The 15,105-nt window shown below is 50.3% G+C and overlaps 1 protein-coding gene across 4 annotated transcripts in view; it reads right to left on the reverse strand.

Moving 5' to 3' along the window:
• Nucleotides 1-15,105, reverse strand: part of LOC140425483 (uncharacterized) — a 169,922-nt gene that overhangs the window by 134,079 nt on the left and 20,738 nt on the right. For all 4 annotated transcript variants that reach the window (XM_072509801.1, XM_072509800.1, XM_072509798.1 and 1 more), the window contains exon 2: nucleotides 12,097-12,163. The gene's annotated coding sequence lies outside the window, so the exon portion shown is untranslated. The remainder of the gene's footprint in view (nucleotides 1-12,096; nucleotides 12,164-15,105) is intronic.

Consider the following 15,105-nt stretch of genomic DNA (forward strand, 5'->3'; position numbering starts at 1 on the left):
GAGTAGTGAATTTAAAAAGCCTTACCTTTACAGGAGCAGCCCTTTGGATTTCGGCGGCAGCGGTGCGCAGGGTCCTTCTTGGAGGTGAGTAGTGAATTTAAAAAGCCTTACCTTTACAGGAGCAGCCCTTTGGATTTCGGCGGCAGCGGTGCGCAGGGGCCTTCTGGGAGGTGAGTAGTGTATTTAAAAAGCCTTACCTTTACACGAGCAGCCCTTTGGATTTCGGCGGCAGCGGTGCGCAGGGGCCTTCTGGGAGGTGAGTAGTGTATTTAAAAAGCCTTACCTTTACAGGAGCAGCCCTTTGGATTTCGGCGGCAGCGGTGCGCAGGGGCCTTCTTGGAGGTGAGTAGTGAATTTAAAAAGCCTTACCTTTACAGTAGCAGCCCTTTGGATTTCGGCGGCAGCGGTGCGCAGGGGCCTTCTTGGAGGTGAGTAGTGAATTTTAAAAGCGTTACGTTTACAGGAGCAGCCCTTTGGATTTCGGCGGCAGCGGTGCGCAGGGGCCTTCTTGGAGGTGAGTAGTGAATTTAAAAAGCCTTACCTTTACAGGAGCAGCCCTTTGGATTTCGGCGTCAGCGGTGCGCAGGGGCCTTCTTGGAGGTGAGTAGTGTATTTAAAAAGCCTTACCTTTACAGGAGCAGCCCTTTGGATTTCGGCGGCAGCGGTGCACAGGGGCCTTCTTGGAGGTGAGTAGTGAATTTAAAAAGCCTTACCTTTACAGGAGCAGCCCTTTGGATTTCGGCGGCAGCGGTGCGCAGGGGCCTTCTTGGAGGTGAGTAGTGAATTTAAAAAGACTTACCTTTACAGGAGCAGCCCTTTGGATTTCGGCGGCAGCGGTGCGCAGGGGCCTTCTTGGAGGTGAGTAGTGAATTTAAAAAGCCTTACCTTTACAGGAGCAGCCCTTTGGATTTCGGCGGCAGCGGTGCGCAGGGGCCTTCTGGGAGGTGAGTAGTGTACTTAAAAAGCCTTACCTTTACAGGAGCAGCCATTTGGATTTCGGCGGCAGCGGTGCGCAGGGGCCTTCTTGGAGGTGAGTAGTGAATTTAAAAAGCCTTACCTTTACAGGAGCAGCCCTTTGGATTTCGGCGGCAGCGGTGCGCAGGGGCCTTCTTGGAGGTGAGTAGTGAATTTAAAAAGCCTTACCTTTACAGGAGCAGCCCTTTGGATTTCGGCGGCAGCGGTGCGCAGGGGCCTTCTTGGAGGTGAGTAGTGTATTTAAAAAGCCTTACCTTTACAGGAGCAGCCCTTTGGATTTCGGTGGCAGCGGTGCGCAGGGGCCTTCTTGGAGGTGAGTAGTGTATTTAAAAAGCCTTACCTTTACAGGAGCAGCCCTTTGGATTTCGGCGGCAGCGGTGCACAGGGGCCTTCTTGGAGGTGAGTAGGGAATTTAAAAAGCCTTACCTTTACAGGAGCAGCCCTTTGGATTTCGGCGGCAGCGGTGCGCAGGGGCCTTCTTGGAGATGAGTAGTGAATTTAAAAAGCCTTACCTTTACAGGAGCAGCCCTTTGGATTTCGGCGGCAGCGGTGCGCAGGGGCCTTCTTGGAGGTGAGTAATGAATTTAAAGAGCCTTACCTTTACAGGAGCAGCCCTTTGGATTTCGGCGGCAGCGGTGCGCAGGGGCCTTCTGGGAGGTGAGTAGTGTACTTAAAAAGCCTGACCTTTACAGGAGCAGCCCTTTGGATTTCGGCGGCAGCGGTGCGCAGGGGCCTTCTTGGAGGTGAGTAGTGAATTTAAAAAGCCTTACTTTACAGGAGCAGCCCTTTGGATTTCGGCGGCAGCGGTGCGCAGGGGCCTTCTTGGAGGTGAGTAGTGAATTTAAAAAGCCTTACCTTTGCAGGAGCAGCCCTTTGGATTTCGGCGGCAGCGGTGCGCAGGGGCCTTCTGGGAGGTGAGTAGTGTATTTAAAAAGCCTTACCTTTACAGGAGCAGCCCTTTGGATTTCGGCGGCAGCGGTGCGCAGGGGCCTTCTTGGAGTTGAGTAGTGAATTTAAAAAGCCTTACCTTTACAGGAGCAGCCCTTTGGATTTCGGCGGAAGCGGTGCGCAGGGGCCTTCTGGGAGGTGAGTAGTGTATTTAAAAAGCCTTACCTTTACAGGAGCAGCCCTTTGGATTTCGGCGGCAGCGGTGCGCAGGGGCCTTCTTGGAGGTGAGTAGTGAATTTAAAAAGCCTTACCTTTACAGGAGCAGCCCTTTGGATTTCGGCGGCAGCGGTGCGCAGGGGCCTTCTTGGAGGTGAGTAGTGAATTTAAAAAGCCTTACCTTTACAGGAGCAGCCCTTTGGATTTCGGCGGCAGCGGTGCGCAGGGGCCTTCTGGGAGGTGAGTAGTGTATTTAAAAAGCCTTACCTTTACAGGAGCAGCCCTTTGGATTTCGGCAGCAGCGGTGCGCAGGGGCCTTCTTGGAGGTGAGTAGTGAATTTAAAAAGCCTTACCTTTACAGGAGCAGCCCTTTGGATTTCGGCGGCAGCGGTGCGCAGCGGCCTTCTTGGAGGTGAGTAGTGAATTTAAAAAGCCTTACCTTTACAGGAGCAGCCCTTTGGATTTCGGCGGCAGCGGTGCGCAGGGGCCTTCTTGGAGGTGAGTAGTGAATTTAAAAAGCCTTACCTTTACAGGAGCAGCCCTTTGGATTTCGGCGGCAGCGGTGCGCAGGGGCCTTCTGGGAGGTGAGTAGTGAGTTTAAAAAGCCTTACCTTTACAGGAGCAGCCCTTTGGATTTCGGCGGCAGCGGTGCGCAGGGGCCTTCTTGGAGGTGAGTAGTGAATTTAAAAAGCCTTACCTTTACAGGAGCAGCCCTTTGGATTTCGGCGTCAGCGGTGCGCAGGGGCCTTCTTGGAGGTGAGCAGTGTATTTAAAAAGCCTTACCTTTACAGGAGCAGCCCTTTGGATTTCGGCGGCAGCGGTGCGCAGGGGCCTTCTTGGAGGTGAGTAGTGAATTTAAAAAGCCTTACCTTTACAGGAGCAGCCCTTTGGATTTCGGCGGCAGCGGTGCGCAGGGGCCTTCTGGGAGGTGAGTAGTGTATTTAAAAAGCCTTACCTTTACTTGAGCAGCTCTTTGGATTTCGGCGGCAGCGGTGCGCAGGGGCCTTCTTGGAGGTGAGTAGTGAATTTAAAAAGCCTTACCTTTACAGGAGCAGCCCTTTGGATTTCGGCGGCAGCGGTGCGCAGGGGCCTTCTTGGAGGTGAGGAGTGAATTTAAAAAGCCTTACCTTTACAGGAGCAGCCCTTTGGATTTCGGCGGCAGCGGTGCGCAGGGGCCTTCTGGGAGGTGAGTAGTGTATTTGAAAAGCCTTACCTTTACAGGAGCAGCCCTTTGGATTTCGGCAGCAGCGGTGCGCAGGGGCCTTCTTGGAGGTGAGTAGTGAATTTAAAAAGCCTTACCTTTACAGGAGCAGCCCTTTGGATTTCGGCGGCAGCGGTGCGCAGGGGCCTTCTTGGAGGTGAGTAGTGAATTTAAAAAGCCTTACCTTTACAGGAGCAGCCCTTTGGATTTCGGCGGCAGCGGTGCGCAGGGGCCTTCTTGGAGGTGAGTAGTGTATTTAAAAAGCCTTACCTTTACAGGAGCAGCCCTTTGGATTTCGGCGGCAGCTGTGCGCAGGGGCCTTCTGGGAGGTGAGTAGTGTATTTAAAAAGCCTTACCTTTACAGGAGCAGCCCTTTGGATTTCGGCAGCAGCGGTGCGCAGGGGCCTTCTTGGAGGTGAGTAGTGAATTTAAAAAGCCTTACCTTTACAGGAGCAGCCCTTTGGATTTCGGCGGCAGCGGTGCGCAGGGGCCTACTTGGAGGTGAGTAGTGAATTTAAAAAGCCTTACCTTTACAGGAGCAGCCCTTTGGATTTCGGTGGCAGCGGTGCGCAGGGGCCTTCTTGGAGGTGAGTAGTGAATTTAAAAAGCCTTACCTTTACAGGAGCAGCCCTTTGGATTTCGGCGGCAGCGGTGCGCAGGGGCCTTCTTGGAGGTGAGTAGTGAATTTAAAAAGCCTTACCTTTACAGGAGCAGCCCTTTGGATTTCGGCGGCAGCGGTGCGCAGGGGCCTTCTTGGAGGTGAGTAGTGAATTTAAAAAGCCTTACCTTTACAGGAGCAGCCCTTTGGATTTCGGCGGCAGCGGTGCGCAGGGGCCTTCTTGGAGGTGAGTAGTGAATTTTAAAAGCCTTACCTTTACAGGAGCAGCCCTTTGGATTTCGGCGGCAGCGGTGCGCAGGGGCCTTCTTGGAGGTGAGTAGTGAATTTAAAAAGCCTTACCTTTACAGGAGCAGCCCTTTGGATTTCGGCGGCAGCGGTGCGCAGGGGCCTTCTGGGAGGTGAGTAGTGTATTTAAAAAGCCTTACCTTTACAGGAGCAGCCCTTTGGATTTCGGCAGCAGCGGTGCGCAGGGGCCTTCTTGGAGGTGAGTAGTGAATTTTAAAAGCCTTACCTTTACAGGAGCAGCCCTTTGGATTTCGGCGGCAGCGGTGCGCAGGGGCCTTCTTGGAGGTGAGTAGTGAATTTAAAAAGCCTTACCTTTACAGGAGCAGCCCTTTGGATTTCGGCGGCAGCGGTGCGCAGGGGCCTTCTTGGAGGTGAGTAGTGAATTTAAAAAGCCTTACCTTTACAGGAGCAGCCCTTTGGATTTCGGCGGCAGCGGTGCGCAGGGGCCTTCTTGGAGGTGAGTAGTGAATTTAAAAAGCCTTACCTTTACAGGAGCAGCCCTTTGGATTTCGGCGGCAGCGGTGCGCAGGGGCCTTCTTGGAGGTGAGTAGTGAATTTTAAAAGCCTTACCTTTACAGGAGCAGCCCTTTGGATTTCGGCGGCAGCGGTGCGCAGGGGCCTTCTGGGAGGTGAGTAGTGTATTTAAAAAGCCTTACCTTTACAGGAGCAGCCCTTTGGATTTCGGCGGCAGCGGTGCGCAGGGGCCTTCTTTGAGGTGAGTAGTGAATTTAAAAAGCCTTACCTTTACAGGAGCAGCCCTTTGGATTTCGGCGGCAGCGGTGCGCAGGGGCCTTCTTGGAGGTGAGTAGTGAATTTAAAAAGCCTTGCCTGGTCCCGTGTCTGTTCTATTTGTTTTTATATAAGGCGGGAACCGGAAGTTCGACCTCTGGCAAGTCCCCCCGCCCCCCAACCAATAAATTCTGGTGGAGAGGATACCCGAGACACTACACGTGTAGTGTCTCCCACCCGCCCTCCTCCTCTAACCTAATAATAAGACCAATTGTTGTAAGGTAAGTGCCATATTATATTATTATTATATTATTAGCATTGTGCAGGTCAAGGATCGGAGGTGGAGGAGCAGTCTCTGTCAGCGAGAGAACCTGAGAACATCTCAGACGCTGAGAAGTGAAGAAGGTAAGTAAGTGATTTTTACTTTTATACCTTTTTTCAAATTGTGTGTGTCGGGGGGAAACTGAAGTGACATCACAGAAAAGCTGTGGCCAGAGTGGCTGGTTGGGATTCTAACCTAAATTTTTAAAAAAATTTGAGTATTTGGGAACTAATTAAACATAATAACTTAATTATAATTTAGAGGATATCTAAGCCAGAGATCGGAGAGTATTATAGTTATCTATCGCATTTCTATTAGAAATCTAGTGCTAGGAAACAGATAGTTGACAGTAACTTTGCAATTTTAAAAAAAGTATTTAAAAAAAAAGACAAATTTTAATATTAATTAATTGACGCAATGTCAGTTAGAGGGGTGCTGTGCTCTGACTGTGAGATGTGGCAGGTCCGGGAGGCTTCCAGCGTCCCGGATGGCTTCATCTGCAGAAAGTGCACCCAACTGCAGCTCCTCACAGACCGCATGGTTCGGTTGGAGCAGCAATTGGATTCACTTAGGAGCATGCAGGTGGCAGAAAGCGTCATAGATCGCAGTTATGTAAATGTGGTCACACCCAAGGTGCAGGCAGAGAAATGGGTGACCACCAGAAAGGGCAGGCAGTCAGTGCAGGAATCCCCTGTGGTTGTCCCCCTCTCGAACAGATATACACCTTTGGATACTGTCGGGGGGGATAGCCTATCAGGGGAAAACAGCAGCAGCCAGAGCAGTGGCACCACGGCTGGCTCTGATGTTCAGAAGGGAGGGTCAAAGCGCAGAAGAGTAATAGTAATAGGGGACTCTATAGTCAGGGGCACAGATAGGCGCTTCTGTGGACGTGAAAAAGACTCCAGGATGGTATGTTGCCTCCCTGGTGCCAGGGTCCAGGATGTCTCCGAACGGGTAGAGAGAATCCTGAAGGGGGAGGGCAAACAGGCAGAGGTCGTTGTACATATTGGTACTAACGACATAGGCAGGAAGGGGCATGAGGTCCTGCAGCAGGAGTTCAGGGAGCTAGGCAGAAAGTTAAAAGACAGGACCTCGAGGGTTGTAATCTCGGGATTACTCCCTGTGCCACGTGCCAGTGAGGCTAGAAATAGGAAGATAGAGCAGACAAACACGTGGCTAAACAGCTGGTGTAGGAGGGAGGGTTTCCGTTATCTGGACCACTGGGAGCTCTTCCGGGGCAGGTGTGACCTGTATAAGATGGACGGGTTGCATCTTAACCGGAGAGGCATAAATATCCTGGCCGCGAGGTTTGCTAGTGTCACACGGGAGGGTTTAAACTAGTATGGCAGGGGGGTGGGCACGGGAGCAATAGGTCAGAAGGTGAGAGCATTGAGGGAGAACTAGGGAATAGGGACAGTGTGGCTCTGAGGCAGAGCAGACGGGGAGAAGTTGCTGAACACAGCGGGTCTGGTGGCCTGAAGTGCATATGTTTTAATGCAAGGAGCATTACGGGTAAGGCAGATGAACTTAGAGCTTGGATTACTACTTGGAACTATGATGTTGTTGCCATTACAGAGACCTGGTTGAGGGAAGGGCAGGATTGGCAGCTAAACGTTCCAGGATTTAGATGTTTCAGGCGGGATAGAGGGGGATGTAAAAGGGGAGGCGGAGTTGCGCTACTTGTTCGGGAGAATATCACAGCTATACTGCGAGAGGACACCTCAGAGGGCAGTGAGGCTATATGGGTAGAGATCAGGAATAAGAAGGGTGCAGTCACAATGTTGGGGGTATACTACAGGCCTCCCAACAGCCAGCGGGAGATAGAGGAGCAGATAGGTAGACAGATTTTGGAAAAGAGTAAAAACAACAGGGTTGTGATGATGGGAGACTTCAACTTCCCCAATATTGACTGGGACTCACTTAGTGCCAGAGGCTTAGACGGGGCGGAGTTTGTAAGGAGCATCCAGGAGGGCTTCTTAAAACAATATGTAAACAGTCCAACTAGGGAAGGGGCGGTACTGGACCTGGTATTGGGGAATGAGCCCGGCCAGGTGGTAGATGTTTCAGTAGGGGAGCATTTCGGTAACAGTGACCACAATTCAGTAAGTTTTAAAGTACTGGTGGACAAGGATAAGAGTGGTCCGAGGATGAATGTGCTAAATTGGGGGAAGGCTAATTATAACAATATTAGGCGGGAACTGGAGAACATAGATTGGGGGCGGATGTTTGAGGGCAAATCAACATCTGACATGTGGGAGGCTTTCAAGTGTCAGTTGAAAGGAATACAGGACAGGCATGTTCCTGTGAGGAAGAAAGATAAATACGGCAATTTTCGGGAACCTTGGATGACGAGTGATATTGTAGGCCTCGTCAAAAAGAAAAAGGAGGCATTTGTCAGGGCTAAAAGGCTGGGAACAGACGAAGCCTGTGTGGCATATAAGGAAAGTAGGAAGGAACTTAAGCAAGGAGTCAGGAGGGCTAGAAGGGGTCATGAAAAGTCATTGGCAAATAGGGTTAAGGAAAATCCCAAGGCTTTTTACACATACATAAAAAGCAAGAGGGTAGCCAGGGAAAGGGTTGGCCCACTGAAGGATAGGCAAGGGAATCTATGTGTGGAGCCAGAGGAAATGGGCGAGGTACTAAATGAATACTTTGCATCAGTATTCACCAAAGAGAAGGAATTGGTAGATGTTGAGTCTGGAGAAGGGGGTGTAGATAGCCTGGGTCACATTGTGATCCAAAAAGACGAGCTGTTGGGTGTCTTAAAAAATATTAAGGTAGATAAGTCCCCAGGGCCTGATGGGATCTACCCCAGAATACTGAAGGAGGCTGGAGAGGAAATTGCTGAGGCCTTGACAGAAATATTTGGATCCTCGCTGTCTTCAGGGGATGTCCCGGAGGACTGGAGAATAGCCAATGTTGTTCCTCTGTTTAAGAAGGGTAGCAAGGATAATCCCGGGAACTACAGGCCGGTGAGCCTTACTTCAGTGGTAGGGAAATTACTGGAGAGAATTCTTCGAGACAGGATCTACTCCCATTTGGAAGCAAATGGACGTATTAGTGAGAGGCAGCACGGTTTTGTGAAGGGGAGGTCGTGTCTCACTAACTTGATAGAGTTTTTCGAGGAGGTCACTAAGATGATTGATGCAGGTAGGGCAGTAGATGTTGTCTATATGGACTTCAGTAAGGCCTTTGACAAGGTCCCTCATGGTAGACTAGTACAAAAGGTGAAGTCACACGGGATCAGGGGTGAACTGGCAAGGTGGATACAGAACTGGCTAGGCCATAGAAGGCAGAGGATAGCAATGGAGGGATGCTTTTCTAATTGGAGGGCTGTGACCAGTGGTGTTCCACAGGGATCAGTGCTGGGACCTTTGCTCTTTGTAGTATATATAAATGATTTGGAGGAAAATGTAACTGGTCTGATTAGTAAGTTTGCAGACGCCACAAAGGTTGGTGGAATTGCGGATAGCGATGAGGACTGTCTGAGGATACAGCAGGATTTAGATTGTCTGGAGACTTGGGCGGAGAGATGGCAGATGGAGTTTAATCCGGACAAATGTGAGGTAATGCATTTTGGAAGGGCTAATGCAGGTAGGGAATATACAGTGAATGGTAGAACCCTCAAGAGTATTGAAAGTCAAAGAGATCTAGGAGTACAGGTCCACAGGTCATTGAAAGGGGCAACACAGGTGGAGAAGGTAGTCAAGAAGGCATACGGCATGCTTGCCTTCATTGGCCGGGGCATTGAGTATAAGAATTGGCAAGTCATGTTGCAGCTGTATAGAACCTTAGTTAGGCCACACTTGGAGTATAGTGTTCAATTCTGGTCGCCACACTACCAGAAGGATGTGGAGGCTTTAGAGAGGGTGCAGAAGAGATTTACCAGAATGTTGCCTGGTATGGAGGGCATAAGCTATGAGGAGCGATTGAATAAACTCGGTTTGTTCTCACTGGAACGAAGGAGGTTGAGGGGCGACCTGATAGAGGTATACAAAATTATGAGGGGCATAGACAGAGTGGATAGTCAGAGGCTTTTCCCCAGGGTAGAGGGGTCAATTACTAGGGGGCATAGGTTTAAGGTGAGAGGGGCAAGGTTTAGAGTAGATGTACGAGGCAAGTTTTTTACGCAGAGGGTAGTGGGTGCCTGGAACTCACTACCGGAGGAGGTAGTGGAAGCAGGGACGATAGGGACATTTAAGGGGCATCTTGACAAATATATGAATAGGATGGGAATAGAAGGATACGGACCCAGGAAGTGTAGAAGATTGTAGTTTAGTCGGGCAGTATGGTCGGCACGGGCTTGGAGGGCCGAAGGGCCTGTTCCTGTGCTGTACATTTCTTTGTTCTTTGTTCTTTGTTTGTTGGGTGTCTCTTGGAGGAAAATTAAGTCGGCCCTCAGGCTTTTCAGATTGGCAAAGACTTTGGATCTTTTCACTGAGCTGTTAAGTCCTCTGACATTCCAGTTGACTGTTCTGATGGGGGTTTCTGTCCCCCCCACCTTGTGGGGTCAGCCACACTCACCCCGTGGATGTGCCCATGCACTCCGGAATTACCCTTTGTCTGGGGGCCGTCCAAGGTGGCCGTCATCACCTCATTTACCATATGGATGTACCCCAGCACTCCAGGGTTTCTCTTTGAGGGCCATCCAAGATGGCTGTCTACGTGTCTTTGTTTCTGTCGCTATGTGTGAGGTGCTGCAACCAGTGTTCTACCCTCTCCCCCCTTCACCCACCTCCCATGGGCTTGTCTATCCCTCTGTCCCCCCCTCCCTGTGGTCCTGTGGACTTCCCTGCCCCACCTTCTCCCCTCTGCCCCCCCGACCTAGTGTTCTGCCAGGCACTCTCTCCTATTCCTTTACCTCCCCCTGCTAGCCTGTCCACTCGTGTGATGGCTCCCCACCCCCGGGAGCGATCTCTCCATTTCTTGCCCATTGTGTTTCTCTCTCCCACCCATCCCTCTACTTTCCCATTTTGTACCCTTCTGCCATCTCTGCTGCCCCCCCCCCGACCCCTGGCACTATTGTTGTTGATTTCTCCAGTCCGTTCCTGCAGGCGAACACCTCCCATTCACCTGGTGTGGTAAAATAGTGTTCCCTGTTATAGTAGGTCACCCACAGTTTGGCTGGGTACAGCATCCCAAACCGCACCTTGCTTTTAAACAAAGCTGCTTTGGCTCCATTGAATTTGGCTTGCTGTTTGACTAGGTCTGCCCCAATGTCTTGGTACACGCGGATTGTTACTAATACTTCCCATTAGTAAGACTGCGGGTGTCTTGCCCAATTCAAGATCTTCTCCTTGTCCTGGAACTGGTGGAGTTTGGTGAAGATGGCCCGCAGTAATTCTCCTGATTTAGGCCTCTGCCAAAGCGACCTGTGGGCCCTGTCCACTTCGGAGGGCTTGGGGAAACTTTTGCCCCTGACCAGCGTACCCAGCATTTTGTGGGGTTTCTTCGCTTGGTGCCCTCCGGTAGACCCACAATTTAGAGGTTCTGGTGGCATGACCGGTTCTCTTGGCCCTCCAATTTCCCTTTCAGTGTTCATGGGGCCGCCACCAAGCTTGCCACCTCAGTTTCCAATGAGGCGATCCAGTCACTTTTGTCGGTAGTCACCTTCTTGCGCTCCTGCAGCATCACCTCTTGAGCCTCCAGTCACTGCTCCGTTCTCTCCATCACCTCTCGAACGGAGCCAAGGCATCTGCGTCCGCCGACTTCACCGTCACCATAAAATCCTTCTTTGTAGCGTCTCTATGCTTAAGGAGCTCCTGTGTTAGGAGTTCCATATATTGGCCTGTTGGCGGATAGGCCGGCGTTAGTGTCGACGATCTGGTTCGCTCTAACATGTCCTGTTCCACCTCGCTCTGCGTGTCCGCCGCATTGACCGTTCTCTCCTGGCTCTTACTGATCTTATTGTCCTTTTGGCCCCTATGTGGATTTGAGGGAATATCTCTGCATCTATGCTGGTTTCGGAGAAGGATGGTGGGGTTTTTGGTTGGCTTAGTAGCCGCTCTTTGGGCTAAAATTGCTTAATTCCGAGTTTCCAAGAGGAAAACCACCTTTCCTGCGACTGCTCAGCACATGCCCACCACTGGAAGTCCCGATTTCCTTACTCTTGTCCAACCTCCTTGAAATAATGTTGAAATGACAATTGCTTAATGTGCCTTCAAAAGAAGGATCTGGCCTTTGGGAGCCCACATGAGTTGAAGCATCTTCTCTCTTATTTAACTTCCGCTGCAGCCTGCTGCTCCTTTCAAGTTAGTAAGGCATATGATTGGCCCTCTGGTATCAAGAGCCAACCCACTGTCCTTAATTGGACGTGGAACCTGTTTCCAGACGAATTAAGGGAAAACCCCTTGAAAATATCAATGAGTAATTGTTTACTCGTTCTGCATCCGGATCCTCCAAACCTCTATTTCCTGTCCCTGGACTGCAAATACACACCAAATTGTGCAACAAATTATTTTGTTGGAACATATTTTAATTAATATCAATTTTTTACATTTATCTTTTTAAACAAACATGATATAAATTTCGAAATGCATTAAAAATAAAAAGAATATCGTATGTGTGTGTAGGTCTCACCTCCACAACCCAAAGATGTGCAGGGTAGGTGAATTGGCCACACTAAATTGCCCCTTAATTGGACAAAAAAAGAATTGGGAACTCGATTTATATTTGAAATAACAATAAAAAGAATGCTACTCTAAGTTGTGTACAATAATCTTTACTTTTTGAACTTCAAAATTCGACAGGTAAACCTTGTTTACCACAGGCCTAACATGACCTCAAATATGAGAAAAGATGCCATTGTGTTCAATAATTCTTAATAATGTTAGAGTATGTAGCAAAAATAGTTTGGCTTACCATTGTGTCCTTCAATTCGCTCTGACGTTTTGGCAAAAGCTATGTTGATAGAGCTATAAAGTTCAGGCTAAAAACAAAAAACAGACTAAATGTAAGTAAAATTATATCGAAGCGATAAAAAAAAACCTGAAAGTTATTATTACAGTTGCTTACTGAAACCATCTGATTCTAAAAGTATAAATTCAAATAAGTCTTATCAGCTCTCTCATTCATTTGAACATGAGTCCATGCTTTAAAAGGAAACTGTCAAGGCACATGAAAGCTCCAAATAGAAAACTGAAGAACATGGGATACCCGCCTAAATATATACTTTTCGTTAAAGTTCAAGGTTGTGAGGGGAGGGGTGCCTGGGCAGGGGTCCCTACACTGGCAAGTGTAGGTCGGCTAGTGAACGGAGGTGTGGTGGGGGGAGGGGTTGTGAACATTGGAGCCTGATGAAGAGGTTTTGATGGGCCAAAGAGGTGTGAAAAGTGGTGGGGGAGGGGATTGATACTGGGTGAGGTGTTTTGAGAGGAAGTGGATGGGGGGATTCTGGGAGGGGGGATTCGATGGCAACAATGGGATGGGGCGAGCCATGTTTCATTCGGGGTTCGACAGCAGGGTGTGAAATGTTCCAGTTGTGGTCAGTGGTCAGTGAGAGTGAAGTTCCAGATGGAGAACGTGGTGGCGGGGGGGGGGGGGGGGGTTGGTGGTGTTGGCTATTGTGTATGGCCCTAACTGGGGGATGATGTCGGGTTCGTGAGGAAGGTATGGGGGGCCATTCCAAACTTGGATTTGCACATGCTCATAGTGGGTGGGGACTGGAACATTGTGCAGGAGGTGGGGGGGGGGGGGCGAAGGCACTGGCTGGGCTTTTGGAGGAAATGGGAGGAGTGGACCCGTGGAGGTTTGTGCATCCGAAGTAGCGGGAGTACTCGTTTTTCTCCTCGGTCCACAAGGTTTATTCAAGAATAAACTTTTTTGTAGTAGGGAAGGCGCTGTTGGCTGGGGTTAGGGGATCAGAATATTTGGTGACAGCAATTTCGGATCATGCGCCGCATTGGGTGGACATGGTCTTGGAGAAGGGGACAGTGTAGAGACCGGGGTGGAGATTTGCTGTGGGGTTGCTGGGGGTCTGAAGTTTTTGTGAAAAGATTGGGAAGGTAATTGAGGAGTATGTGGGTTTTAATTACACTGGGGAAGTATCGCAGGTGGTGGTGTGGGAGGCCCTGAAGGCGGTGGTGAGGGGGGAGGTTATATCGTCTAAGGCTAAGATGGATAAAGAGGAGAGGTTGAAGCAGCAAAGGCTGATAGATGAGATGTTGGAGGTGGGCAGGAGGTTTGCAGGGGATGCAGATCCAGCACTTTTAGATAGAAGGAGGGAGCTAAGGGCTAATCTTAATTGGTTATCCATAGGTAAGGCGGTGTGCCAATTGAGGCGGGCGAGGGGAGCAGTTTATGAGTATGGGGAGAAGATGGGATGCATGTTGGCAGGCCAGCTTCAGAGGGAGACTGCGGCGAGGGAAATCGTCCATGTGCGGGATAGGACGGGGAAATTGCTGGTGGCCCCGGACCAGATTAACAGGGTGTTTGAGGAGTTCTATGAAAATTTGTATAGGTCGGAGCCACCGGGGGAGGATCAGGAGATGTGGGAGTTCCTGGACAGGCTGGAGTACCCAAGGTTGGGGGAGGAAGACAGGGCTACGTTGGACAGGTCGGTAGGGGAGCAGGAGATAAAGGAGGCAATTGGGAGGATGCAGTCAGCAAAGGTGGCAGGGCCAGACGGGTTCCCAGTGGAGTATTATAAAAATTTTAAGGACGCGTTGGCACCACTGATGGCAGGGATGTTTGAGGAGGCGCTAGGGAAAGGGGTGTTGCCCCAAACTTTGGGGCAGGCCTCAATCTCCCTGTTTCTGAAGAAAGATAAGGACCCGATGGAGTGTGGGTCATACAGGCCTACATCGCTACTGAATGTGGATGTGAAGATATTGGCAAAGGTTCTAGTGGCTAGGCTGGAGGGGTGCCTCCCGAGACCACATTGGGAGCAGCAAATGCAGTAGACCAAATTGGAAGAGATGCAAGTGAAATGCTGCTTAACCTGGAATGAGTGTTTTGGGCCTGGGATGTTAAGCATGGAAGAGGTCAAGGGGCAGGTGTTACACCCTCTGCGAATTCATGGGAAGGTGCCATGGGTGATGGGAGAGGTGTTGGGTATGATGGGGGAGTGGACTAGATTGTCTCGGAGGGAACGGTCTCTGCGGAATGCTGACAGAGGGAGTGAAGGGAAGATGTGTTGGTGGTGGCATCACGCTGGAGTTGGCGAAAATGGCAGAGGATTAAGCTTTGCATACGGAAGCTGGTGGGATAAAATATGAGAACGAGGGGGACTCTATCCTTGTTCTGGGAGGGAGTGGAGGGGGCGAGGGTAGTGGCGCGGGGAATGGACCGCACACTGTTGAGGGCCCTGTCCACAATTGTAGGTGGGAAATCACAGTTGAGGAAGAAGGAACACATCTTCGAAGCACCATTTTGGAAGGTGGCATCATCAGAACAAATGCGACGGAGGCGAAGGAGTTGAGAGAAAGGGATGGAGTCCTTACAGGGTGTAGGGTGTGAAGAGCTGTAGTCCAGATAGCTGTGGGAGTCAGTGGGCTTGTAGTGGATATTAGTGGATAGTCTATTGCCGGAAATGGAGACAGAAAGATGAAGGAAGGGAAGGGAAGGGAAGTGTCTGAGATGGACCAGGTGAAAGTGATGGAGGGGTGGAAACTGGAAGCGAAGTTGATGAATTGAAGTCCCAGTGGGTTCGAATGGAGGAGAGTCTCTGCAGAGGGTTGGGGCTGAGGGCGTGGCAACAGCGCCACTCCCAATGGCTACGGGTAAATACTCGGTGAGTCTGATGGTGGTGGTGGTGCTTAAGATTTGGAGGCAGATGAGGCAGCACTTTAAAATGTGGGCGGGGTCAAGAGAACTGTCGATTAGGGGGAACCATAGGTTTGAGCCTGGAAAGTTGGATGGGAGGTTTCGGAG

This window comes from Scyliorhinus torazame, chromosome 6 (assembly GCF_047496885.1).
Source record: "Scyliorhinus torazame isolate Kashiwa2021f chromosome 6, sScyTor2.1, whole genome shotgun sequence".
In the NCBI taxonomy this organism is placed as follows: Eukaryota; Metazoa; Chordata; class Chondrichthyes; order Carcharhiniformes; family Scyliorhinidae; genus Scyliorhinus; species Scyliorhinus torazame.